The sequence below is a fragment of the Hemicordylus capensis genome, chromosome 3 (genome assembly GCF_027244095.1).
Source record: "Hemicordylus capensis ecotype Gifberg chromosome 3, rHemCap1.1.pri, whole genome shotgun sequence".
NCBI classification, from domain to species: domain Eukaryota; kingdom Metazoa; phylum Chordata; class Lepidosauria; order Squamata; family Cordylidae; genus Hemicordylus; species Hemicordylus capensis.
Window position 1 is genome coordinate 184,135,501 of NC_069659.1, and position 8,425 is coordinate 184,143,925.

General features: G+C 43.0%; 1 long non-coding RNA gene across 1 annotated transcript in view; it reads right to left on the reverse strand.

Moving 5' to 3' along the window:
• Positions 1 to 7,827, reverse strand: part of LOC128351257 (uncharacterized) — a 74,937-nt gene extending 67,110 nt beyond the window's left edge. The window contains exons 1-2 of the long non-coding RNA XR_008319670.1: positions 7,686 to 7,827; positions 2,291 to 2,395 (exon numbers count right to left, since the gene is read on the reverse strand). This is a non-coding gene — a long non-coding RNA (uncharacterized LOC128351257). The remainder of the gene's footprint in view (positions 1 to 2,290; positions 2,396 to 7,685) is intronic.
• Between the last annotated feature and the right edge of the window lie 598 nt (positions 7,828 to 8,425).

The window sequence follows — 8,425 nt, forward strand, 5'->3', positions numbered from 1 at the left end:
AGAGCAGACCAGAGCAGTGAGTGAAACACAAGTTAGTCTCAAGGCCCAACATGGAGCTCATCACAGCAGTCACCAAGAAATATTACACAAAGGCACATAGGAATATAGGAAGTTGCCTTATACCGTGTCAGACCATTGGTCCATCTAGCTCACTGGCTGCCGATATGTTTCCAAACAAAATACAAAGTGCTGGTTATTACCTATAAAGGCCTTAATGGCTTAGGTCCAGGGTATTTAAGAGAGCACCTTCTCTGTTGTGAACCCTGTCACCTATTAAGACCATCTAGAGAGGTCTGGTTATGGTTGCCGCCAACTCGTTTGTTGGCAATTCGGGACTGGGCCTTCTCTGTGGCTGCCCCAGGGCTTTGGAATGCGCTCCCTGCTGAAATAAGAGCATCTCCTTCTCTGTTTGCTTTTAGGAGGACCCTGAAGACATACCTGTTTTCCCAGGCTTATAACTGAAACTTAAATTTTTAATTTTTAATGTGTTTTTATCTATTGCGATTTTTATCTGGTTTTATGAATTTTGTATATTTTATAATATGTTTTAATCTGTACACCACCTAGAGATTTCTATATTTAGGCAGTATAGAAATTCAATCAATCAATCAAATAAAATAAATATGCTGAACCAGTATCCTGCTTACAAAGACAGGTAGCAGCTTTTCCAAGGTTACAGGCAGGAGTCTCTCCCAGCCCTATCTTGAAGATGCCCAGAAGGGAACTTGGAACCTTTTGCATGTAAGCATACAGATGCTCTTCCAAGATCTTGCAGTGCTCATAGACATAGAGGCTATTCACACATACATGCAAAAGTGGGCTAAGGGAGTGGTGGCATCATGGTGTCCCTAGCCACAAAACATGGCCTTGCACCCCTCCACCTTTGACTGCCAGAAGTCCTGCAAGGCACAACAAACAAAACAGCAATAATTATTACAACCTGACAAAAACTGATACCAATAGGGGTGTAGCTATAATTGAGCAAAGAGGTTTAAGGAACCCAGGCCCCCAGCTCCTGTGGGCCCTCCAGCTCCATCCCTCCCTATTTTCTTCATTATCTCCCTCACTCTGGGGGGCTGCCAGACGTAGGTATTAACACAGGCCCCCTCTCCCCTAGCTACGCCCCTGCCATTAGCCCTACTACTATTAACACACTATGTACTAAATTGAACAGTAGTAATAATCACGGGCATTACAACAATTCTTACAGGCAGATAAGGGGGGCTTAACCAAAAATCATAGCATTTTCATCAATCACCCATCTAGGGTGAATAACATCTCTACTCATTTTTGCCCCAAACATCACCCTCCTGAACCTTATATTATTATAACACTGACAATATTCCCACTATTAATCACCACCAAATCAAAACAGTAGCACCACAGTGGCAAAACCGCCCACAGAGCCTGCCTTGAAAATGAAGTTAAGGGAGTGAACACTCCCGGATCGTCTGTCCTGGATTGTTTTTCAGATCATCTGTCAGCTGCAGCTGCAAGCAGCTGTGGCTAACAGATTGGGGGGGGCATAATGCACCCCACACATGGGTGGTGCATTATTGGAGCTCTAGGGCATGGAGTGACACAGGAAAGGAAAGCTGGTCTTGTGCTAGCAAGCATGACTTGTCCCCTTAGCTAAGCAGGGTCTGCCCTGGTTGCATATGAATGGAAGACTAGAAGTGTGAGCACTGTAATATATTCCCTTCAGGGGATGGAGCCACTCTGGGAAGAACAGAAGGTTTCAAGTTCCATCCCTGGCTTCTCCAAGATAGGGCTGAGAGAGATTCCTGCCTGCAACCTTGGAGAAGCCACTGCCAGTCTGTGAAGACAATACAGAGCTAGATAGACCAATGGTCTGAGTCAGTACATGGCTGCTTCCTGTTCCTATGTTCCTATCCCAGCACCCTGAACCTTAGAGGTGCCGGCAGGAGCCAGTGCTCGTCTGGGCAGGTGATCCACCCGCCCAGGCTCGTCATGAGGATTGTCTGTGGGGAGGTAAACACTTTCAGGCGTCCTCCCCGCAAAAACAGGTAGCCCTTTCTCACTGCACATGACAAAGGGCTCATAATCTCCCATTCAAATACAAACCAGGATGGATCCTGCTTAGCAAAGGGGACAATTCATGCCACCACTGTCCATTTCTCGCCACAAGACCATCTCACAAACGAAACAAACCACAACTCAAGGGAAGCAGGCAGGCACCCAAGTCCTGCCTTTGCCAATCTGAGATCCTGCAAAACAAGATAGTTATAGCAACAAGCAATAACACAGCAAGCATATTATAATTTGTTACCCAGTCCTGAAAGAATCACAAAACTGAATCTTCTTTCCTTCCTTCCTAGCTGTCAGAGAGAGACAGGAGGACAGAACAGTCACAGCCTGATGATGGACCAACGATCTGACAAGAAGAAGAAGAAAAAGAAAACGCTTTGAGATTCTTACCATGAGAAGAGTCTTCTTTCTTCTTTTCTTCTCCAGCATAAACATATATGCTGGCCTGCCTGCCTGTGTTGGGATAAGACCATGGCCTCATATTGGTGCTGGACCCCAGCTGACAGCCTGATACATGAGTCAGGGCAACAGTCCATATCTCATCATTGGCCATAGCGGTGGTGCCCATGTCTGTCAGCAGCACTAACAGGTAGATTGGCTCTAGGTTTGGGGTTGGCCAGGGTTGGGAGAGTTGTGGGTGGAGCTGACCATGAGTCACTCAGTCTCCATAGCCAGCTTGGGATAGCCCAGGAGGGGGAGATAGTGAACGCACACCCTCCATTCTGGAGGAGATGTGAACTAAAAGCCCTGTATGAAAAAGCTCACTTTAGCAAACAACAGAAAGAGATGTTTCTCTTTTTTAGAAATTGGAATGTTTCACAATATGACATCACTTCCTGAGGGCTGCAAAAGTTGCTGCATTGAACACCATAGAATGCTCCCCATTGATAACACTTTCTAAGGGCAAAATCTATCCAAGAACATTTCAAACATTATTAATATTTTAATTTTCCTTGACACATTAAGTGGCACAGTGGGGAAATGCTTGACTAACAAGCAGAAGGTTGCCTGTTCGAATCCCTCTGGTATGTTTCTCAGACTATGGGAAACACCTGTATTGGGCAGCAGCGATATAGGAAGATGCTGAAAGGGATCATCTCATACTGCACGGGAGGAGGCAATGGTAAACCCCTCCTGTATTCTACCAAAGAAAGCCACAGGGCTCTGTGGGCACCAGGAGTCGAAATCGACTTGACAACACACTTTACCTTTAATATCATTTGCCTGAAATAAAGTGCACCAGTTCAAAAGGGTACTTTTTGACAAAAAATGCTCTTTGACTGTGTGTGTATATCTATATATTTATATCTTAGTCATACTGTCACTTTTTATTACTTGGCTTATTCATTTCACCTATATATTGCCTCTGCATCCATTCATTTTTAACTAAGTTATCTTTTCCACCTTTGAGATGGATTTTTAAGAGACAAGCATGCCCGGGAGAGTTGAACAGAAAGATATCATATTACACCTCAGTAATTAAGACAGCATCAACTTTTCCCATGAATCAATGTGCAGCTCTGTACCAACAAATGTATGTGCTGCATCAATTAAAACAGCAGAAGATAGCCTGTTTTCCACGTGAGCTGAATTTTAAGCCTACTTTTCAAAGCCTGGTTTCCAGTATCAAAGGCTATTGAGCACAAGTGTCCACAGATACTTGACTTTTGACCTCAGTCATTATCCCACTTAAGTTAAAGTCTATAGGGCCTGATTCAATGTTACTTTTTAACTAAACTGAACTGTTTGTGACAGCAGACCTGCCTTGTGGGCTGAGAGCCCACAGACATTGGCTGTTTGCAATTTCCATGCTCTCTAAGGCTGGAAAATGTACTTCCCAGAAACCAGCCCCTTCTATGCAAGTAGCGGACTAAGGTGGTAGAACCTTGAGAGAGCAGGTGGTCAGACTGCAGGTTATGGGTGTACTTTTGAATGCTTCCCACATTAAAAAAATACTCTGAAAGAACAATTAGCATATTGGAAAGAATGATTGTAGTCCAGCCCACTCTTGCTGTGTTAGTTTTCCAACTTTGTAGGGAGATTCATTTTAGTGTGAATCATTTTAGTGTAAAAAAGCGATTCCTACTCCTACAGCCTTATAATTTTACCATCATATTTATATTCCACCCCATTCTGCTGAATGTGTAGGCTAGGCCAAGAAGCAGCCTGTATTAGCACTGTTCCACTTTTCTTTTCTTTTTTTGGTATTATTTTTATTGAGTCCTGGCCTTTTGGGGTGGAGGTCATGGCTGGGCTGAACCCCAACAATTTCTGACAAGGGGATGAATGTATTAACTTACTGGTTTGCTGGCTTCCTTCCTTCCTTCACTACTCCAGACTCTGAGGCTGTACACATGAGCAGCCCTACCCAGGCTTGGGGTAGCCCAAGCAGATGTGTGGGTGCATGAGCCACGTGACCTTGGACCATGCTGGATCGTCTGGGGGGAAAGTAGGTGCTATCCTGCCTTCCCTCCTGCCTAGCGCTCTCAACAGTCATGTGAACAACCTCTCTGTCTTTGAAGGCAGTAATGCAGTAGCACTGGAAGTGGTATAAGCCATCCACTAAAAAAAAAATTAATTCAGATTTTTTAAAAAATTTCAATTAATCACATAAAATCATGGACATTGCATAATTCCTAGTGCATTTGGGGTAATTAAAAAAACGTGAGCAGCAGAAGCTGGACACTGACAGCTTTAGCACTTCCAGTGCTCTGGCTGCATAGCCATGATGGAGAGCAGTTGGGGGGGTGGGTGGGGGTGGAATCCCCAAGACAAAAGAATGCTTGTGCTGCTGCCAATAAGCACTCCTGTCAGACTTTCAGAAATAACCCCATCCCTCCTGAAAAATGTCACCTGGGTTCCCCTAATTTCATCGCTTGCTAATAGAGTGGTGAAAATGGGGGAAGACCCATTTGAGCCATATATGTGCATTAACCATATATATGCCTTCCAATGTTCCCTCTAACAGGAATTCTCAGATGTTGTGGACTACAACTTCCATAATCTCTAGCTAAAAGCCATTGTACCTGGGGATGCTGGGAATTGTAGTGAACAGCATCTGAGAATCTCTGTTAGAGGGAACACTGATGCCTTTCCATTCACATGTTTACTTTGTTCATGTGAGCATATGCAATGGTTCAATCTGGTGTCACATGCAAGCTATGTCTTAGCAGGGTTTGTCTTAAAATCCTGCTATTAAGGCAAGCTTGCGTGTGTGCTCAGGAAATGACTGAGACATGTAAACAAGATCAAGAGCCATCCTGTGAGTAAATACAGTGTCAAGCTAGGACTGGGAAGACCTTATTTCAGTTCTCACTCAGGTATGCAGCTCACTGGGTGACTTTGGGCTAGTCGCATTATCTCAATCTGCCCTACAGTAAAGGGTTGCTGTGAGAATCAAGTGGGATAACCCCCATATGAGCAGTCCTAAGCTCCTTGGAGGAAACACAGGACCCATTATGTGTTAAATAAGTACAAGAGTGTCAATACAAAGACCCCGTGAGTGTCACCATTTAATCAATGGAAACAATATATCAGCATGTGCATAATAGTACTTGTCCTACATACCCTAGATCTTCTCCCTTATGTCTCATTAGAATTTTTATAATCTGTTGGGAGTGGCTACTTTACAATGCCCTCCATTCATCAGACATGAACATCAAAGAGACTTCAAGGCCAATTCTGTTCTGTTCACAAAGCAACTTTGTTTTAAATTTGGATCTGTATTTAATTTCATGAGAATATTTCAGCCATATTCTTTTGGTTTTTTGTACTTTGATCTCCTTAATGGCATAAATCAAACTGAGGTAACAGGGCAGTTGGGAAACAAGTTAGATTGAAAAAATAAATCAAGAAATGCATACATAGATAAATCAGTCAAGGAACAATATCTTTGTTACAGACAGATGAATGGGGGCTGCATCACACTTAAGAAAATATTTTTTTCAATTATTCAAACATTCATATGCATTGTAACAGAACATCATCTCAATATCATTAATTCTAGTCACTGGAAACAAGTGTAGTCAGTACAGTTGTATACATCTTTGAAATGCAGAAGGTAAAATAATGGAAGAACCCAACTGGAATTGACCAAAGGCCTCTCTCTCTCTCTCTCTCTCTCTCTCTCTCTCTCTCTCTCTCTCTCTCTCTCTCTCTCTCTCTATATATATATATATCTGAACATGGAAGCTGCATTTAACAGTCATGCCTAACAGCTATTGATTGGGCTATCCTCCATATATTTGTCAAATCCTCTATTAAAGGCATCTGCAGCAGTGGCCACTGCCACATCTTGTGGCAATGAATTCCATAAGTTAATGATGTGCTGCTTGAAAAAGTATTTTCTTTAGTCTGCCTTGAATCAACTGAATCTAATCACCCTTGTGATTAAGACACAATAGTCTAATCTTATCCCTAGAAAAAGAGTTACACCAGCTGCCCTTCCAAATTACTGTTTTGTATAAAGTACTATCTGGGGATTTATACAAGTAATGTTTAGAATTTAATTATTTTACCTTATTACTCAGCGACACAGCTAATGAATTTTTGCTGTCATTGTCCATCCCACAGTGGCAACTTTGAGCAGGGTTCAGCATCTTTTAAACATGATTTCTAATCTGTTCATGCTGCCACACGCATAGGAGCCAACATTTGAAAATCTGAACAGGTACATTTAAGCTCCTTGCCTTCAGGGTAAAAGTCCCCTAATCAATCTACAGAAAAACAGCCCCTTCAGTATTTTAAGACCACAGCAGTAGCCTAAATGTGGTGTGGCATGAGGTTGGCTCTTGAAAAAAATGCAAGGCTACCAAAAGGGATGAAAAGAAAGTGGACATTCAGCTAATTGCACAAATGTCTGTATATCCATCTGGATGACACCACTGAGATCTCAAGAACTGACTCTAAGCTCACCAATTGTAGGCTTTTTCCATGATGGTCAGTGATTTAACTGGACCCTAGATGTCTCAACTTCCTGATGGCTGATTAAGTGAAAACAAATAAAAAGAGCATTAAAACTAATAATAATAAAAAAAACATCCGTCACAGTAATAAAATGAGGTCATGTCTTTGTTTAAAAGTCATATTCTTTCAGTTCACATCCCTATGTAGATGTGGAAATATTAAACCCATCAGCCATTTAAAAAAACTTTCTTTCTTTCTCTCTTTCTTTCTTTCACAACCTGACTGTGGAATGTTTTCCCCAAAACATTTGCTTCTGCTTGATACCTTTTTCTGCACACCATGATTCCAGTCTGAATCACAGTCCAATTGGCTGCTACTTGAGAGTTTCCGACTCAATGAAGCATTTAACACCACATTAGTTGACCCTAAGTAAAATTATACCAGTTGATGCTGATTTCTCAGAATAAAGTGAACCATAAATCAGAAAAGCTTCTCTTAGGGCCAAGTGTCACTCTAGGGCACAGCTGAAATCCGGTTCCTAATTTCATCGCACCATTCACAGGGGGCATAGGAACAGCCCTTCTGGATTAGGCCCAAGGCTTTACTAGTCCAGCATCCTGTTTCCCACAGTGGCCCACCAGATGCCTCTGAGAAGCCCACAGGCAATCGCTGAGGGCATGCCCTCTCTCCTGCTGTTGATCCCCTGCAACTGGTATTTAGAGGCATCTTACCTCTGAGTCTGGAGGTGGCCTATAGCCCCCAGACTAATAGCCACTGATAGACTTGTCCTCTATTAATTTAGCTAAGCCCTTCTTAAAGCCATCCAGGCTAGTGGCTGTCACCACATCTTGTGGCAGATCAGGCGTGGAGCCAGCCGAATGGTGGACTGGGTCTGGCCCCGCCCAGCAGCCCCTCTAGCAATGTCTCACAAATGTGACATCACATGCACAGGGTGTGGCTCGGGCTCCAGAAGAGCCTCAAGTGAACTCCCCCAAGCCCAGGCTCCGGAGAGCCCCGAGTGAGCTCTCTCCTGTCCTTTTCAGGCAGTGTTTGCTGCCTGGCAGCCTTTTATTTCCCTTTCTCTCCCTCCAGTGAGATTGTGGAATGCGCTCCCTGCTGAGATACGATTCTCCCCATCTCTGGCAATTTTCAAAAAACACCTGAAAACCCATCTTTTCGCCCAAGCTTCCTCAGCTTCCTAAATTTTTAGGTTTTAATCTCTGGTTTATTTTTAAATTTTTTAATTGTTTTAAGTTTTTATATATGTTTTTAACTTGTTTTATGCTATTGTTAATGGCTCAGAGATGGAAGTTTGGGGTGGTGTACAAATTTGATAAATAAAATATAATAAAATAATAAATAGATGTTGTCAGGCAGCAAGCACTGTCTAAAATGACAGGGGAGAACCTGCTTGGGGCTCTCCAGAGCCCAGGCATGGGGAGTTCACTTGGGGCTCTTCTGAAGCCCGAGT